The sequence below is a fragment of the Macaca nemestrina genome, chromosome 4, assembly GCF_043159975.1.
Source record: "Macaca nemestrina isolate mMacNem1 chromosome 4, mMacNem.hap1, whole genome shotgun sequence".
NCBI classification, from domain to species: Eukaryota; Metazoa; Chordata; class Mammalia; order Primates; family Cercopithecidae; genus Macaca; species Macaca nemestrina.
In genome coordinates this window covers 44,171,295-44,191,753 of record NC_092128.1, presented here as the reverse complement: position 1 = coordinate 44,191,753, position 20,459 = coordinate 44,171,295, and the positions used below count along the sequence as shown (strand labels likewise).

Genomic DNA, 20,459 nt, shown 5'->3' with positions numbered 1-20,459 from the left:
AAATAAAACATCTTGTTAGGGTGATGTGGTAGCTCTGAGTTAGAAGATGCCATAAATATTAATATTTGTTATTGACATAAATATTCAACATGTTTTTGTTCAACAGTAGGTATGTATTTGTGAAATATAGTGATGGCCACTTTAGTCTTTAAAGTAGGGAAGGGAGGTAACTTGATGGCTTCTCTACAGTCCCCTTCAACCATTCCCCATTATATTAAGAGTAGGGAAAAGGAGAATTGCGTAACTTGAGAAGGGAGCCTGGAATGTTTGCATCTTCTCAGAGTACAGTAATTAAGATCAACAAAGTAGGTTTATTTTATTTGGCCTTTACAGGATCCTTTTCAAAAATTTGGGCTTATCTTCAAAGGATTGTTTTAATAGCTGAAAAGTTCAAACTCTCACACCTTAAACAAATAAAACATGGAAGTGACTGTTTGCTACAAAAATGATTTTAGGGAAAACTAATCTAAGTAAAAATTGGCACTGAGTGAAGAAAGTTCCATCATCTCGAGCAAAGCATGCAGAGAGCCTGGGTGGCGTAGAGCAGGAAAGGGTGGAACTCTGACAACAGCTACAGAAAATTCAGTAGTCTCCATTATCTGTGGTTTTGCTTTCTGCAGTTTCAGTAACCTGTGATCAAAAGTGGTCTGAAAATAGGTGAGCATAGTGCAATAAGATATTTTGAGAGCGAGACCGTATTCACATAACTTTTACTACAGTATATTTTTACAATTGCTCTATTTTATTATTAGTTATTGTTAATCTATTACTGTGACTAATTTGTAAAATAAGCTTTATCATAGGTATGTGTGTATAGGAAAAAAACAGACTGTATATAGGGTTTGGTATTATCTAGGGCTTCTGGCATCCATTGGGGGCAGTTGGAAAGTATCTCCTAAGGATAAGGAGAGAATACTGTATCTTTTCCTTATCTTCACAAGTGGTGGGCCAATATCTGATACACTACTTTCTTCAAGCATGCTCCTGAGGTTTCCCTGTTTGAGAACCTGGCATTCCACTAATTCCCTTTCCCATAACCACACTCTGAATACACTTGATTAGGGTCAGCTTTTCCCAACCTACCTCCCTCCTTCTCTCCCTCCCTCCTTTCTTTTCCTTCCTTCCTTCCTTCCTTCCTTCCTTCCTTCCTTCCTTCCTTCCTTCCTTCCTTCTCTTCCTCTCTTTCTTATTTGTCAATATCACATCCTTATCATCTCAAACACCAAATTATGTGCCATTAGAATAAAGGAACTGTTAGGACAATGACGCCCTACTTCACAGTACTTCTTTGTACAATGTTGCTTTGCATGATATTTCTGAATGACAGGAGATTCGTTAGAAAAACAACTTAAACATGTACTTTTTTATGGGCAGGATGAGAAATCATCTAGTGTCACTAGTCATATCTTCTTTTCCAGCGGTAGTACATAAGCCCAGGAACAATGGTTTTCCATTTATCATAATATTGCCAGAACAATTGTCCTAGTGATTGTGTAGATAGCTTCAAGGAGATTCACTAGCTGCGTAACTGATCCGTGTCAGGGTATTGCCTATGATTCTCCCTTTTTGCCACTTCACACTTGATGACTTTTACCATGGAGACTGATTCTTAGTGTTGACAACACTGAGGTCAACAGCAGCCAGCTTCCTTGTCCCTGGGTGTTCACAGTGCAAAATCTGAATTTGGGTCCTTTCTTGAAAGTCTAGCACCATGGGGCACATGAGTCCTACATGACCACAAAGGATGGAGCTGAGCCATAGTGCTCCTTTAGATAGGACATTTGCTCATCCATTCAAAGGAGGCCAGCCAGGCATGTTCATTCACTTGTCCTGACTAGCCCCTGTAGGCATTCAAGTTTGACACAACTGAAAGACAAGATCATCTCATGTTAGTAATAATGTTATTAAAAAATTTCATGAAGAATAACAGACATAAAGCATGCATACATTAGTGTACACCTCACTGAATTTTTACAAACCAAACACACCCGTGTAATCAGCATCAATATTAAGAAATAAAATGTTATGAGCATCTCCGATGTTCTTGTGTGTCCTTCCAGTGACTACTCAGCCCCAACAACAGTATCCTGATGTCTCACTGGCCCCGGTTTTGACTGCATTTCTGAAATGTTTACTAACTCTTTAAGTATATGCTGCTTCATTTGATCCTTACAACAACACTGGGAGATTGGTAGGGCCAGGTAGTCAATCAGGTAAACAGTATCACTTTATTCAATACCATCTTTCGCTGCTTTCATTTGGGCAAGGTATTTTGTGGATAACCTAAATAAAATCCACCTGAAAGTCTAATTTACCGAAGTAACTAAATTGGAGACATTATGTGACAAATAAAACCCAACCCACTGAAAACTCTCCAGCAGTGGGACACTCAACTGTTGCTAAATTTCTCTTTCCCCCTAGCTTTTATTCATGTTGCTTGTTTGAAGGGCTATTATTATTAGAAGTGAAGAATCCAATTGTTAGAACATTTGCTCTGGCTTTATGCTTGACTCTCAAAAGTCGGTATATTAGTGAGATATTGCAATGACCGTGAAAATACATAAAGCATTGTTTTTATGCTTAGCATGAGACATGTAATACTTCCATTTGAGGAATTTATTTTGAAGGAAATGGCTCATTAGACCAGAAAATGCCTATTTTGTTTTCATTTCATATTTTTTAAAGATGTCTGTGCATGTTTGCATAGCAGGAAGAGTTAAAGACCCAGTGTAGCAGGATTTCAGCTGTTTTCTCTTCCCTTTCAAAAACAAAAATAGAAAGGGAAATTTATGTATAATATACCATAATTTACTCAAATTTAATGAATGCATACAATTTTTCATCTTCAAGTATTAATTATAGAGGAATTTACTGTAATTTATGATGCATTAGAAGATTAGTTTTTGAAGAGACCTTAGCCAAAGCCAATGGCAACTCTAGCTCTCATTTATAATAATGGAGTAACTGCATTGAAACTTGACTTGTTCATTCTAATCATATAATTGGAAAATACCATTTAACATACCCCCAAATATAATGAACTCATTAAAAGGTTTTTTATTTGTTATTTTACAATGGTTTAAAATAATTACAATGTTTTAAACAAAATTTCAGCCACTATTTTTCTTAGTCCTTTATAGTCTAACAAATAGTAGTGGAGTTGTTTCTTAAATTATGCCACTGTATATATCCAAAGAACCTGGAAATATGTTGAATTTTAGTGCTCTTCTGTTTAAAAACTTTGCAAACTTGGGGTATTTTGTCTCAAGAATTAACAGATTTTAAAATTTTTATTTCAAAGTTTTTGGGCTGCAAGTGGTTTTTGGTTACATAGAGAAGTTTTTAGTGGTGATGTCTGAGATTTTGGTGCACCTGTCACCTGAGCAGTGTACACTGTACCCAGTATGTAGTATTTTATCCCTCACTACCCTCCCCCTTCCCCAACTCCCCAAAATTCATTATATCATTCTTATACCTTTGCGTCCTCATAGCTTTGCTCCCAGTTACAAGTGAGAACATACAATATTTGGTTTTCCATTTCTGAGTTACTTCACTTAGAATAATGGCCCATTTTTCTCTTTTACATAAAAGAAAACCAAGTTTTCTCAAGGTAGGTATAAAGAAGTAGAACCAGTTATTCAATAGCGGCAGGTGGATTTTATGGTCTTCTTTTGGGGAATTTTTTCCATATTTACCCCTATTATATTCCTAACTCTAACCCTTATCCTAATTTTGTCCTGAGAAGAGGGTGTAGTATTGTTCTGGGTATTCCACTCTGACCCAGCAGTGAACATGTAATCTTTACCTTTACAACCTGCAGTGCAGTTGAAATCCAGCAGTCAGACAGAACTTTATTAAAGGATAACAAAGTAGAAATAAATTTTTTTAAATAGCATAAACTAGACTATTTGGCTTCTGGGGAAGAACATAATTTCAGCTTGTATTTTCCGACAAGGATACCACAGCTCTTTAGTAGCTCCCTATATGCCTGTCCTTAAATGACAGAAGACATATTTGACCACCGCTTCGTGGAAACACCTTTACAAACAACTAGAACTCTCCAAGTCAACAGAATAATCTAGAGGCAGAAACAAAGTTGCCTCTTTTTGCTTTCACATTTCTTGTCTAAAGACTTTTTCTTGGTGATTGATTGACAGAGGACCCCTCAGGAGAGAACTCACCTTCCATAGAAACAGGCTCATGACTTGCAGCCTCCACAGGAGAACCATTTAATAACCTCATCCCAAAGCTCATAAGCATACACATTGCACACATATGTAGAAGAGTTTTGTATTTTTGACCCTTGTGAGAAATCCTTTTATTTCTATATCATAGTGAGATACCCATATTTCTTGCTATCTGCTGGCAGAAAAAGGAGGGATTTTGTCATAGTGAGGAGAGAAAATTGTTTTTTTCCAGTCTTCAAGACAGATCAACTAAAAATGTTGACAAATGTTTGTATAGCTATGAAACATAGTCATCTTTGGTCCCTTCCAAGCCATGAGACTTGACATGTTGTACCAACTTTCCCCTTTTCTGGGGCTCTGATGAACATGCTTCCTGTATTATGCCCCATTAGAGATGGGGATTTTTCTGTGGTCAGGTTTTAACCAGCTTTGGAGGGGGTGCAGGGTAAGCTCTGTTTTCTTAGATAAAGATAGTATTAATTCATCTTTTAACTGAAGTTTATAGACATCAAACTTAACCAGATTAAGGAAGAAGGAATTGCTTTATGTAGCCAGGAAAGATACTAAGATAGTTGTTCTTTCAAAGACTGATATGGTTAGGCTTTGTGTCCCCACCCAAATCTCATCTTGAATTGTAATCCCCGTAATTCCCACATGTCAAGGGACAGGGCAGGTGGAGGTAATTGAATCATGGGGGCGGTTCCCCCATGCTGTTTCTGTGATAATGAGTGAGTTCTCACAAGATCTGGTGGTTTTATAAGGGGCTCTGCCCCCTTTACTCAGCACTCTTTTTTCCTGCTGCCTTGTGAAGAAGGTGCCTTGCTTCCCCTTCTCATTGTCCTTCCCCTTCTGCCGTGATTCTAAGTTTCCTGAGGCCTCTCCAGTCATGCTGAACTGTGAGTCAATTAAACCTCTTTCCTTTATAAATTGCACATTCTCGGGTATTTCCTTATAACAACAGGAAAACGGACTAATGCAAAGACAAATATTCAATAAGGACTGGAACCAGGAATCCAGTACTACCTGATCTAACCTTGTTCTGTTCATCTCCCATCTCTGCAGCTCTCTGCTTGGTTGCACTCTCTATATAGCCTATCTCAGCTCTCCTGGTAAAAAGGAGTTTATTTGTCTCAGTTTTCATTTACTTATTCTAGGACAGTACTGTCAGTTTTGCTTGTCATGGCCTACGTCTTGGAACAATCACTGCTGAGGGTTAGTTCCAAATACATGGGAGAAGGTCTGGACCAGAAAAAGAAGAGACAGGTTGAGGAATTTTGCTGGCTGACAAAAAAGAGAGAAAATCTTTAATAGCTTTTCAGAAAGCAAAACCAAAATTCACTGCAATAGAAACTAAATATTTGTTCCCCTGAAGATTGATTCCCTTTCGTCTTTGCCCCCAATACTTTAACTTCACAAATTGATTAATTGCTTAAAATAGCTAGCTTGGCAACACAATAGGAGCAAAACAAATGAATAAAAATGGACATAGACTGGCTATTTCTATCAGGGAGAAATGGAGGAAATCATTTATTTTGACCATCTTAATAATTGCTATAGAAAGTAACACAATAGGGTAATACTGAGTTAGGATTGAGTTAGAAGGTGGCCTGAATACAGAGAATAATCATGCTGTGATCCAGCTCAGCTGTGTTGTGGAGCGTAGTCTACTTTGGGGCAAGGAATCTTCAGGTGTTGTCGTTTTATGCATTTAATCTGGGCGAAAAGGACCTCCAGGTGGTATACTTTTATGCATTTAATCTGGGGAAAAGGGATCCACAGCTGGTATACTTTTCCATCAGGTGCAAGCATTTGGGAATGTAGGAGGGAACCTTCCCCTCGAAATTTGTTACTGATAATCAAAGGAAACAGATATATTTCTGGATTCTTTTGTGATATCCCTAGAGAGCTGTCGCTATTGACATATACTATTTTTATTAAACCTCAACATATTGAGGCCACTGATTATTTCTTTTGTGAGAAGTAATGCCCACTAATTTCAAACATTACTTTAGAGAGGAAACAGACCAATTTATGTAAAATAATTCACAGAAAGTCAATTAGCTGACACCTTTTTGCTGAAAGCCAATTTGCCAAATGACCAATTTGCCTAAAGCTAATTTGCTAAAAACAATTTACTGAATGACTTATTCTCCAAATTATTGAGGATTAAAAATAATTTTTGGTTGCACCACTGTTCCCACTTTCTGCCAGTACCGTTTGTAGCCACTGTTGCCCAGATGGGGTGTTTGTCTCTAGGGGTAAAACAGCTACAGACTGTGCCAAGACCTGTTCCAAGGCATTTGTTTGATGGTCCAGGGTTTATGTTTTCAATTTTAGAGAAAAGGAAACTGAGGCTTACAAAATTTAATTAACTTGCTTATTTAAGTCAATTATGAGTCTAGACTATTAAGTACAGAGGTTTCTCTGGCTCCACAGCATCTGCTGCTCTCAGCCACTGTGTCAGGCGTTGCTTGATCATCTGTAGGGTGTTTCATACTGTGACCATATTGAAGAATTAGCTAAGGAAAAATAAGTCCTTAAAAACCAAAAGCTTTAATGAAAAGAAATGAGATAAATCAGAAAACATAAAACCAGTGTATTATCTAACACTCTGTGAGGGAATGGGATATTTGGATTGGTTAAATATTCTGCTTAAAATAATTACATATATTATACATTCGTAGAGATATCGAAACATGATAACATAAAAATACACAGTTCTACACCTTTATATGAAAGAATGAAACTTTAGTATTTATTTTAGGTTGATTTGGAAGACTGCTGAGCTTGGAGTCATTATTTGGATCAAGAGGAAGTCAGATTCAGAGTTTTCTTTCAGCCAAGGTCCAAAGCATAGTTAAATTATTGAGAGGAGAAAGTTATCAATTCATTTGAGAAATTTTATCAGCTGTCAAACAAAATTATTACTAATAAAACTTTTGGGAATAACTCCCAGAAGCTGGGGTGGCAAGGGTACCATTACTTTGAATTAGCCCATTGTCAAAATGGCATCTTCTAGTGGTTGGAAGCGGTTATTGTCTTTTTTCACAGAATAAGAGCCTAACGTACAGTTCAATGACCTCAGACAACAGTGAAACTGAGGCCGAGGTGATACAGATCTGATGCACTGAGGCATCCTTGAGCCTAAGAAAACTTGTGTCATTTTTCAGCAGTAACCACAGTAGAAAAAAAAGTCTATTTACATCCTTAGATTTAATGCCTGTTCTTTTGCAAGGGAGGATATTTTCTGGCTAAGTGTTTACTAGCTCTTTAAGAAAAAGAGAATTTTAGAAACTATCTTCTGGAATTTAAGTGGGAAACAGGACTTCTGCACTATATATTGTACTGCATATATTGCACTCTGTGATACCTTTGAATGAATTAGAAAATGAAGCACCTTTGAGGGATATGTACATTTTGGCCAGTGAAATCTGGGCTGCACTCAGCTCCCCTGTTGTCTTGGCCAACAGTCTGTGTATAGAGCACTGTCCTGTACATGTTTTTGAGTACTGCTCAACCATGTTTTTCCTTTCCTATGCCAAAATTGTGACCAACAAAATTACCACATTAATTACAATCTAGTTTCTAGAAGACCTCTCCTCCAAGTCAATTGTATATGCTTGCCAAATATTTTATAATATTAAGTTCTAATTGCTTTCGAATTGCTGATTGCCTATTCTTTCTTGGTTATTCACATTTATTTTAAATTAATTTATTTTATAGTATATTGATGTAAAAATGACCTGTGATCACTAAGCTTATGAAGTACAGAAAGTCAGAAAATATAATCAGAAAAATGTAATACCAATATATTATCTAACACTCTGTGAGGGGATGAGATATTTGGATTCAACCACACTAATTACAATCTAGTTACAATCTAAAAGAAAAAAGAAAGGTATCTCCCAGCCTGCATTCTCATCTTCTAGAAACAGCTACTGCAGGACTAGGCACTAGGGGCTAAATAATTTGCCGAAGTTCTAATCATCGGTAAGCAAGGGAGACAGGATGGGGTTGGCCCTTTAACTTAGGGACCTGCTTTCTAAAACACTATACTCTACTTCTTCTTAAGCATTTTCAATCTCTCCATTTTTTCCTTTGGATTTTTCTCAGTTATTGCCACAGAAAAATTTCATCTCTCTTTTCTTCTCTCTCCCTTTTGCTAGTTGGGAATCCCATATGATCCCGGTCAAGTCAAATGAGTACAAGAATAGAGCTAATGATATGTCTTCATTAAATAAAATTAAAGTTTTACCTTTTGTAGTGAAATTAGACAATATAGGGAAGCAATGACATCAACCCTTAAAATATCTTGAATCCTTTTCAGAATCTATAATGACATCTTCTACTGTCTCTTCCTCTTATAATTAAAAATTTAATTTAATTTACCTTAAGCACCAATGTTCAAGGGAAATTTCTTATTAAATTTTATTGTACTTCTTATTTTCCAAATGTATAGCAACTTTTACCTCACTTTATATGAATGAATTTGGATATTGCTGCAAACTTCTTTCTTAAGCTCAAATATTTCTTTGGAGTTTATGTGCATAAAGTACGGGATAGCGTAATAAAGGCAGCTTTATGTCTATGTAGTTGATTGATTTGTGGAAGTTTATTGCATTGCAGTCAGCATTATAAGCATTACTGGACTATATTGCACTTAAATGCTTTCTCTGTGTGGGCTCTTTTATGTCTTTATGTATTTAATTTTATTTATTGCATTTCAGCTTTCTACTCCATGGCATGTCTATTTACAATACAGACTGTTGGCTTATTTTAATATAAATTTAATACATTTAATAAAATTTTGTTATATATTTGGACATTGGGTGTGAAAAACTTTTGTAGTGACAAACACTATTTCTGTTTTTGTCAAAAAAAAGATAGTTTTGACAGTGACATAACCCCTATTTTACAGGGGTTTATTTATGATGGGCATTTAATACATTTTATTAACTTTATTGAAAACTTTTCAGAGTGATAAATTCTCACAGAAAGTAGGGGTAAAAGTTTCTGTTCAACCCTGTCCCTGACTCAGATTGCCTCTAGCTTTTGCTTTCCTATAGCAGAATTGAGAAAGGTGGGACCCAAGAAATCCTGATCTTGGAAGAGCTGTGACCTCTCTGTAAAGAAAGAACTAATATAGCTTACCACTCTACGTTTACAATACAGCAGGGAATATGAGAAAATATAATAACAACTATAGTGCTTTAAGATTAAATTTGAGCTTAGCTTTAATTAAAATTTACAGTATTTAAGTCCTGGAATTTTCTTAAAGCCACTCATTTGTTTCCATAGATTTCACTTTTTTCTTTTATACACCGTATTTTTTGTGTTTATGCATTTTAACTCATATAAATGGCATGATACTTTAGATCTTTTATTTTCTTTTTTCTTTTACTTAAACTATGTTTTTAAGATCTTTCCATCTTTATTTGTATTTCTAGTTCATTCCTTCTAAGCAAGGCATAATATTTTATGGTATGCATTTGCCATACTTAACGTGTTTTTAGGCAACTATGTGAGTGATTCTTTCTGGAAATACTCTGGAGATGAATTACTAGGTCATCGGTTGCACCACTCAGTATTTAGTTGATTTTTACTAAATACTGCCAGATTATTCTCCAGAATGACTGTGCTAGTTTCATTTCTACATTTTGGCTAACTCTTGGTATTACTCAGCTGCTAATTTTTGTGACTCTGACGGATGCAAAGGGGTATTTTAATTTGAACTTTTTTCTAGTAATTAGTCAAGTTGAGCAATTCTTCATATTTGTTCAGCTATTTGCATTCCAAACTGAATTCTTCTTCCTGTCTTTTGCTCATTTTTTTTTTCTATCATGCTTTCAGTCTTTTTCTTGACTTCTTATGAGAATTCCTCTTAGGGTGCTAATATTAATTCCTAATTAACTCTTGGTTTTGAAAAGTTCTTTCACCCTCCTGGTCTGCCAACCATTAGTCTGTGGTAGTTTTGACAAACAGAAATTCTAAATTTTAGTTTAATCTTTGCCCTACTGGTCTTTTTGGGCCTTAAGAAGTCCTTCTTCATTCCAAAGTCACACAGAATTTTACCCATAATTGCTTTTATTAGCTTTATATTTCCTCCACTAATTTTTCCCATGAAAACCTTATTTTACTGAACTTTAGAGACTGTTACATTCTATCCCTCAGAGTTCAAGTCTGAACACCTACATGATGTAGTAAACCAGCATTTGGGCAGAAAGTATATAGTGAGAGAAAACCAGTTTTTCAGATTTAACCTAAGTTTAGATTTAAAAACCTGAAGTCCAAGGGAGATTTTTTGAAAATAATCTGTGCTTTCTTTAAACAGGAAGGAAAAAATTATAAGTGCTCATACCTCTTGACCTGATTCTGTGCCAGTAGCCTGGAGGCAGAAGTTGGTATTTAGAGCATTCAAACAGGTAACCTTAGAGCAGAGAGATAAATGTTTGTATTTTCTTGGATAATAGAAATCCCTTTATGTAGCAGCAGTTTTAAGTGCATTCCATGTTGTGTGAATAACAATTTGATTTTTAAACATTTCCATTCCATTCTAGCCCCCTTTCCTTCTGTGCCTTTCACATAACAACTATACATGTTTGAGCTGTTGCAGTGTTAAAGTTGTGACTTCATGGAAACTCTGAGCATATTTTTTGCCCCACATTTTTATTTTTTGTGCATTTGTTGTCTCTTTAAGTTCTTAAATTAACCTAATTTATAAATTGAGTTCTATTAGTCTCCATTTATTTTCTATTGCCTGAAATTTGTGTCAAAAAACTCAGAGGATACAGCCCCATAGGAAACAACCTATTTCCCAATTTTAGATATTAATTCATTACTAAGTTTCTTGGATTTTAATTTTAATTTTATATTATATTTTGTTTTTTGATCCTACGTCTCACCTTAAAAATGTGGTCTGGGAAGAGTGATTACTGGGGATATTAGCCTATGCCCCAAAGAAAGTATTGAGAATTTACACATACATGGAAAACTTTCACAGTTGATTTGACCATTGTCTTCTGGGGAGTTTGATTCTTTCCTGCACCTGCCATTCCTGATATAGCCAGAGCTAAGTAAGCAGAGCCCAGGGAGAGGACTAGAGGGTACTGACACAGCAACCTCACTAGCCAGCTGTGTGATCACCCCCTTAATCTACAGTCATTTTCCAGCTGTGAAGAAGAAGCTCTACAGCAGCTGCTCAGCACAGAGTGCTCACGTCCAGACTGGCTTAGGCAGGTGGCCTCTTTACTCATCTTCCCTTTTATTTTTTCCTTTTGTAAGCACGGATGTGTGCTCAGATGTGAGGCAGCTGTTCAAAGAACATCCTTGGATGAAAAGCAACTTTCATGCCATTATTAGGACTGAATCTTCAGATTTCATTAATTTAGTAAATATTAATGGATCACTCAAAAGAATTGCCCAATAATTACTTGGATATTTTCTCATAAGGTTACTGTTAGCAAGACTCAACATTAAATTTTCAAAATATAACTATTCTTATTTTTAAATATACATTTTATGATAATCCTCCTCCCACCAGGGCTGGTCCTCTAACTAACTTGTATAATTTAAAGAATATAAAAAGGCCATTCTGCTCCTAAATAGTGCACTAGCTTGTTATGAAACCTGAAGTTCCTCCTGAGAGGCACTCTTTTTGTTAAGGCAGTTTTTCTAGCCCAATGCACAGGCCCCGATTCTCTTGCGACATGGCCATTCTATTGCAGCCCTGCTATGGGAGAGCACCAAGATGTGAACCGAGGATGGGAACGGGCATAGGATACGCCTCCTGCCCTTGAGGGGTTCACAATCTGTTTGGAAAGGTAGGGGACGTATATTGAAGGTAAAACAACAAGGCAAGGGAGCATCTGTGTAGATCACTACATTTATCTGTGTAAATCATTTACATATATAGGACTTAAAAAATGCTCTGAGGGCTGCTCTTCAGGGAAGGGCTTATGGATGACTGGGTACTAGAGCCTGATCCTGAAAGAAGGTAGAGTTTGGAAAGGCAGAGAGACAATAACGAATATTCTAGATCAGAAATAAAGAGAGGATGTGTTCTGAAGCTAGGGAACAGACCATGGTGATTGGAATGAATGAGTTTATGTAAGAGGTTGAGGACAGTGAGATGCTGTGGTTGATGACAACAGCTTGCGTGACAAGATCCAGTGAGTGGATATTTCTTGACACCGATTTTAGATATAACCTATGAAAAGCCCGGCTTAAAAAGTATATACAAGCCGGGCACACTGGCCCATGCCTGTAATCCCAGCACTTTGGGAGGCTGAGGCCGGTGGATCACCTGAGGTCAGGAGTTCAAGACCAGCCTAGCCAACATGGTGAAGCCCCATCTCTACTAAAAAGACAAAAATTAGCCAGGCATGGTGGTGGATGTCTGTAATCCCAGTTACTCCGGAGGCTGAGGTAGGAGAATCACTTGAACCCGGGAGGTGGAGGTTGCAGTGAGCTGAGATTATGCCATTATACTCCAGCCTGGGCAACAAGAGTGAAACTCCGTCTCAAAAAAAAAAAAAAAAAAAAAAAAAACACAAATCACAGACAGTTCTTTTGTTTATATTTGAGCCTCAAAAAGAATTAACAAAGGCTACATGACAACCAGGGATCCTCCTAAACCAAACGGTGAACTCATAAAATCGGTTTGATTCCCTGTCATCTTTTTTCCGGAAACCCGATTTATTTTTCTCCTTTCTATCTGCTTTCCTTTCTACTGGAAATGATCTGAATGCTTTGGGATTGGCCCACTGTCTGGCTACCCATAGTTACTTTATCAGAACATTTTAGGAAACAAATAAACCCGTCATTCCTGCCATCACTGGATATTCAAATCCTTTTACTCTGTCCCTGGTACCTTCTTTCCCATACTGCCCGGTGCTTCACCTCGTCTGGCTCCTGTTTCCACTGTACTTCTCTCCTGAGACATTTCACTTGGCCAACTGAATACTGTTACTCCTGTAACCCTAAACCCTTTGTGGAATGTTTCCTTTCCTTCTTAATCATCCTAGAGACCTGGCAGTCCCTAAAGTTAGAGGTTTCAGGGCTGCCCATGTGAGTGAGATTACACATTCTCTCACACCACAAATGCCTTAGGGTGGGGTAAGCATCCTCCTCACTTCCCAGTGTCCCATCCAGATCATCCCCCACCCCCACCACAAAAATAAAAATCCTCAGTCCTTTAAAGCTCTTTAGTTGCTTCAACCTACTTATTTATTTATTTATTTATTTATTTATTTATTTATTTATTGAGGTGGAGTTTCACTCTTGTCGTCCAGGCTGGAGTGCAATGGCATTATGTCACCTCACTAAAACCTCTGCTTTATTGGTTCAAGGGATTCTCCTGCCTCTGCCTCCAGTGTATCTGGGATTACAGGCACCTGCCACCATGTCCAGCTAATTTTTGTATTTGTAGTGGAGACGGATTTTCACCATGTTGACCTGGCTGGTCTCAAGCTCCTGACCTTGGGTGATCTGCTCGCCTCAGCCTCCCAAAGTGCTGGGATAACAGGCGTGAGCCATCAACGTGCCTGGCTGACTTCAACCAATTTATAGACTACCAGTCATTCAGTTGTTTAGACCTGAGTTACTATTTTCCTTACCAATCCAACTCCTTCCATCATCTGGAATGATGTAAATTTTCACATCAATGTTTAAATACAGTATTTTAGCACGTTTCCTCTTTGTCTTCCTTCTAGTGACTTTTACACCCAGTTTATTTCAGGTGCCTCTGTAACCACATTCCAGACATTGGAATACTTGTAATGGTTCCTCCTGTTGACTAATGTGTTGAAACCCTCCCTACTATGATAACAACTTTCTGTCTTTCTAACTTTTCATCAAATCACCCACTCTTTTCTTTTTCTTTTTCTCTTTTAGAGACTGAGTCTCACTCTCTTGTCCAGGCTGGAGTGCAGTAGCACAGTCATAGCTCACTGCAGCCTCTAAATTCTGAGCACAAGCAACCCTCTTACCTCAGCCTCCATAGTTGTTAGGACTACAGGCATGCATTGCATGTTTTTCCCTGGCTGTTTTCTTTGTTGTTGTTGTTTGTTTTTGAGAGATGAGGTCTTGCTATGTTGCCCAGGTTTTGAACATCTGGCCTCAAGTAATCCATCTACCTCAACCTCCCAAAGTGCTGGGATAGAAGTCTGAGCCATGGTGCCCAGCCCTAACTCTCTTCTTGACCTTCACTTTCTTAGGGATATCTTGTCTTTTTACTCTTCTACTTATTTCCCATATATCAATCTACATCTACTTTTCATTTCTTCCTTATTCTTGATTGAATGGGATGGTCCATTATTGTAACCATCCTGTGTCTGTATCTTCAGAACTCTTGAGCATTGTCTTTCTGTCTTATTGACCAGGTAAAATTTCAACCCTGGATCAATCCAGTTATATGCTTTCTTTATAGCAACACATCGCTTGATGAACTGTTGGAAAGACACACATACAGATATATAACTGCGTGGATTGTTGCCACCACAAATTCTTGGTTTTTAACTTCATCTGGTCATCAGTGTTGCCTGCTGTTTCTTCTGGTGCCTTTCTTTAGTTTTTCCTCCATTTCCCCTGGTGCTTATTTCAAATCTTCTCCATGAGCCTCTGACTTCTGCCTCCATCCCTTCCACTCCATAGTCTCATTTTCAGCAGATGATTTTGACTCTAGACTCAGACAAAAGTCAAAAACAAATGAACTCTAATTTTACCTTCCCTATGGACTTAACTGCATGAACAACTATAATTTCTTATTTTTCTTCTATCAGAAAAGTCACCTTCTACTTAAGGATTACCCTACCCATTGTGCTTTGAGTCCCATCCTTTTATGTGGTGCTGCTGTTAAGATGATTAATCTTGCATGTATCTTCAACCTCTTCACCTAGTCATCACCAGCTCTTTAAATGCCCTTCTCAACCCCATGCTCCTCTCCAACTATGGTTCCATCACCCTCCTTTCCCTTACCAGCAGAAGTCTCCAAAGAGTTGGCTGAACTTGCTGCATACTTCGTTCACTTTCCCATCCACTGCATGAATCTGCTTTCATTGCATGAATCTGCTCTTTTACAAAGATGTATGCAGTGGTTCCTTCAGAAATGAGGTGCTTCTACGTGCTCATCCTCTTTGCCTTCTGTGCAGTACTGACATTTCCGCCTTCTCCCTCTTTCCTGAAATAGTGTCCTCTTATACTGCAATTCTCTTCATAACAGATTCACCATCGGATGTGGGAACCTTCAACTTGCCAACAGAATTCACGCCCATCTATCTCCACTCAAGCTTTCCATCTTCCCTGTTCTAGAAGAGGTGTTCCCTCTTTTCTGAGGCTGATGCTGTCACCCAGGTGTTTGAATCCACTCAGCCAGAAACCCTCATTCTCTACCTTGACATACTGTAGCATCATGTCCTAGTGATTCTACCCCCTTATCGTCTCTTGAATCTGTCCAGCCTCTCCATCCCCACTTTTACTATTCTGGATCAGTTTACCATGATCAGGTCCTCACTAGTATTTAACAGCCTTTTCAGAGGCTAATTTATTGCTATGCCAATAAAGCTTTAGCTTTAGGGTTCTGTATTTCCAAAGGCCTTTGAAAATGACCTGATCTTAGAACTTTATATATTTTTTATTTTGTGGAGAGCCTCCAGATTTTCTAAGCCTCTGTAGCTACCACCCCTGGATCCGCCCCCAGTACTACATGTTTTATAGTCTCTGGTATTGTGCTGTACTAACACAGTCTCCACACTGCTGTTACAGTATTTTTTCCTCATATGGCCATCATATAATGCCACTTTCTTGCTTAAAAATTCTTCAATGCCTTCTTATTGCTTTTAGATTTCTGGAACAAATTCCGAAATAGAGCTTTTAGATCCATTCTGACCTGACCTCTGCTTTTCTCTCTTGTGTCACCTTTGACTACACGTTTTAAATGTTTTTCCATCATTCTCTCATCTCCAGTGATGTAAGCAGAGCAGGTTTTCTTCTTTAAAGACGAGGAAAATAAATCTCAGCAAAGGTAAATCATGTTCCTAAGCTTATGGAAAAAATGACTTTTTGGGCTGTGTTATTCAGATTCTTTTTAAAATTTATTTTTCCATTACAAAATGTGGCTTCTACATACAAATGTGCTCATTCTGGGATTATTAAAAAAAAAAAAAAAGTCTTTTGAGTAATTTTTGGGTCGTATACTAGGTGATAAAGTTTTTATTATTTGATATGTATATAAACAAAATTAACAATTTTTAATGTAAAAAACTGATCTAATTATATTTTAGTTACTTCAGTGATTAATATTTTCATAACTATTTGCAGACTGGCATATTTTAGGACCTCCATTTTTCAAAGAGGTGCATTTATTAAGGGAACAGTTAAAGCGATGATGCTTCCATTTCTCTGTGAGGCCAGACTGATCTCAGAGTAGTGGACCCACACTCTAAAACCTGACTAATCTTTAGATAGGTTTCTTCCTGACTATGGCACCTGACTTCCCTCCTCTTAAAGTATTTACTTTGAAAAAACTTGCAATTGTAAATTCTTTCTCTGCCCCTTTGAAATGTAAATCTTCTAAAAATATATAATTATCAAGAAAGATAAGGTCTCTATCTCTCAGTCTCTGTGGGAAGGTGGAAGCCTAACTTCCGTAATGCTAATTAGCAAATACAGATGTCTAATCAGATTCACAAATCTCCCCTTTAAGTCTTCCAGTAGTTTCCTGTAACTCACCCTAGTGCTTAGGGATTCCCCTACCTTTGGTTTCAGTGGACCTGAGTTCAGTCTTTCTCTCCTATATTGCCATCATATTTGTCTTCTTTGGCATTTTCAATAGCTCTCAGTGTAAATTTGCTTTTATGGTGCCTACTTATAAGAGTGTTTCTAAAACTATAGAGAAATGTATTTGTAGGCACAACAGTTACTGATCTTGCTTTTTCTATTTCACTTGCTAAAAAGCATTTATTCTAGGTATTTGCTACTGGTAAACAGAAAAAATGTATAATTCTCAAGGATCATGTGCACCCCTTCAGAGCCCACTGATTTGTTTAGACCCTTCTTCCATCTCTGAACAGATTCTGACATAGCTTATCACTTTAGCTCATGCTCCTCTTCATCCTCTGTGTAGTATAGATTATTTTCTCAACAACATTCTCCTTAGTATATAAGAGCAGACAGCATTGTTTTCCTTGCTGATAGTGCCTTATATTATTTTATGACATGGTTTCATTTGTCTCCATAGGAGCAGAATATTGAGAAGGATGAATATAAGGAGAGGCCATTCAGCCCATCAAGCTTTTTTCCTTTTAATGTACCCTAGAGAACATTTAATTGCTTCTTGAATGACCCCCAAGGTCTTCCTAGAATGAGCTTGTTGTCTTCTTTGTGGAGGAGACCATCCCCATTTCATTCGAATTCATTGTGACTTAATTATAGGATACATATAATAAATTGGAGGCAATCAGTAATCCTTAATCAAACAGGGTAAATTTATTTCATATGCAAGACACAGTGGGCCCTTGTGAAATAGATGGCACACTTTCATTTACTGAACGATACCCAGATTAATTAACTCACCTGATAGCTGTGGTTTCAATTTCCCAACTCAAGTCTGTCTTATGGTTGCCCTTCTTTCTTTTTCTTATTCCATGAAACTGATCTTTAATAGACTTTCAGATTCAATGATTATGATTTAACCCCACATATATTTCCTTATATAAAATAAAGCATATGTTTGTCTATAAATAGCACATACTTTGTATATGTATTTTATATTATATATGATGTATTATATATGTGTACACACACACACACACATGCACACACATACACCCCTGCATGGTGGCACACATTCAGTGGAAAAGATGCCAGACTTTTTTATTTTTTTAACTGGCATTTCTTTAGTTACAACTCTATTACAGATCTGAGTTCACTGGGTCTATTTCCAGAAATTTACAATAATTTCTTTAAGCCTCCAGCAGTGCCTAATCACTTTCTAGAGCAGAGATTTCAGCTGTTTGGTTTCTGCTGGCTGTTTTCCCTGAAAATTACTGTAAGAGATTTAATTGATTTTTTTTTCATTTATCTTCTAAAAAGTTGAGGTTTTTATTAAATTTAAGTGTCTGTTTAGTGCCTCTCATTGTGTATCCTGATTACTTTTGGTGACTCAGTGTAACATTTAATAACTATTAGTTTTCTTTTGAAGAGTTCTTAACCAGGAAACAAGAGTTCTTACAGCTACATAGATAATTAACTTGAAGCTTGTCTGTCTCCTGAGAGACATCAAATATGTAAATGAGGAACTTAAGCCTTAACAAGACATGGTAAGAAAATCACTAAAAGTTTTATCACATGAAAGCTAAAATCCATGTTTTTAAAAAAAATCAATATGCTTTGAAGAACTAATATATGCTTCTTGCTTAGGATTTGCGAAATTTATGGGCTTTAAATTCTTTTTCAAAGCTGCAGGAACTAGCCGGATCTGTTAACAAAAAACTAGAGTACTTTAAAAAAAATAAGGAGAGGAACCACATTTAAATGCTTCACAATGTCTACCATATTACTGAAACTCAACAAATAATTGATAAACTTGTCCCAAATTTTTCTCTTTTATTTTACAAATGCCATTAGCTATACCTAACATTCTTTCAAACTATTAATCACACCACCTTTCAGAGCTAACCAATAATTGATATCTTTGGCCTGTTTTTGTTAATAAATACTTTAAGAGGGAAGAGCTATTTGTGTTTAATGTTTTAAACTTGATTAACCAGCTCTCTTCATTTTTCTGTACCTACTTGTATTATAAAATGTAACTCAAGGAAAATGTGGACAAAAAGACCCTTTACATTCCTGTCCTCAGTTTTTTGTTTGCTTGTTTCTGTTTGTGTTGAGATAGGGTCTTGCTCTGTTGCCCATGCTGGAGGGCCGTGGTGCTATTATGGCTCACTGCAGTCTTGACGTCTCAGACTCAAGCAGTTCTCCCACCTCGGCCTCCAAGTAACTGAGACTACAGTTGTGCACACCCAGCTAATTTTTTGTGCCTTTTGTAGAAGCAGGATTTTTCCATGTTGTCCAGGCTGGTCTCAAACTCCTGAGCTCCAGCAGTCTGCCTACCTCGACCTCCCAAAGTGCTGAGACTACAGGCATGACCCACTGCACCCAGCCTGTGCTCACTTTTTAATCTGAAAAGAAAACATTATATCATTACTAAAAGATTTAATTACCTGGATAAAATATTTTTGTTATAATTGATAGGTTATATTTCCTGGAGACATACTGGAACTAGTGAATGGAATGGCTGAAGGTGAGAAACTATTTGTAAATTCTCCACACAAATGGTTTTCTTGAAGATAGATGTTTAATTTTTAGAAAAGATAAATCATTTGAAGCTTCTAAAGACAATTCACTGGGCTGTCAGTGGGTTATGTACTTCTAACAAACTACACCTGTGATTCTTTCCTCAAGCCTTTAGGTGGATATGCAGGTAGAATATTTGGTATTCTAGAGCTGTAGTTAGAAATAACATTGAACATAGGTACAAACATATCCCCTACCTTGGACTTGGTTAGAAGTTCCTGTGGTTAGTGTTGTGGTATCTATCAGGGGCTGGTGTCCACTTTGTGTTTTCACAGGGCCACTGCTGTGGTGGTTTTTCCTTTTGCAAGTCTGGGCCACATCAACTAGGCCTAACTAGGGCTAGGACCAGGATTAGTATGGAATGTGCATGATTTCCTTAAGGAAATTGTCTGACTCTTAGGTAAACACATTAAACAGCACCTGGACAGGAATAAAGGGCATTTGTGTGCTTGATCAATTTTCTTCTGTCAGAATTTAGTGAGTGCCTCCCATGTCAACAGTGGCAAATCCGATCAAAGGGAAAATACCCAAGTGAGAAAAGGCAGGGGCGACAATAGTGTTTTCTTTACCATACTAAAGCCAAATTCACTTCCGTTTTTCCTATCATGCTAGTTTGTTAAATATTGCCAGCATGTGCTTCCCTACATTATAGCATTTCTCAGTTTTCCAAAGGATAAGCTATGGCCAAAATTCTAGTCATAACATCTATACAACTTTTAATGACAATTCCTTTTTTTCTTTACATGTATCTCAGGAGTCTTGTAAGCATGATGCTCTGAAGAGCTCCAAGTAACCCGGGACCATGGGGTGGTTATCATGGCCATGCAGGCGCTAAATCACCATAGGGGGTATGAGATGTTTCTCAGCTCACAAGAACTTTACAGCCTCACAGGGAGATGAAGTTCAAATTATGCAGATTAA

At 37.3% G+C, this 20,459-nt stretch overlaps 1 long non-coding RNA gene across 1 annotated transcript in view; it reads right to left on the bottom strand.

The window, feature by feature from the left end:
• Nucleotides 1–1,786: 1,786 nt before the first annotated feature.
• LOC105475776 (uncharacterized) overlaps nucleotides 1,787–20,459 on the bottom strand; it is a 101,730-nt gene continuing 83,057 nt past the window's right edge. The window contains exon 3 of the long non-coding RNA XR_011621637.1: nucleotides 1,787–1,866. This is a non-coding gene — a long non-coding RNA (uncharacterized lncRNA). The remainder of the gene's footprint in view (nucleotides 1,867–20,459) is intronic.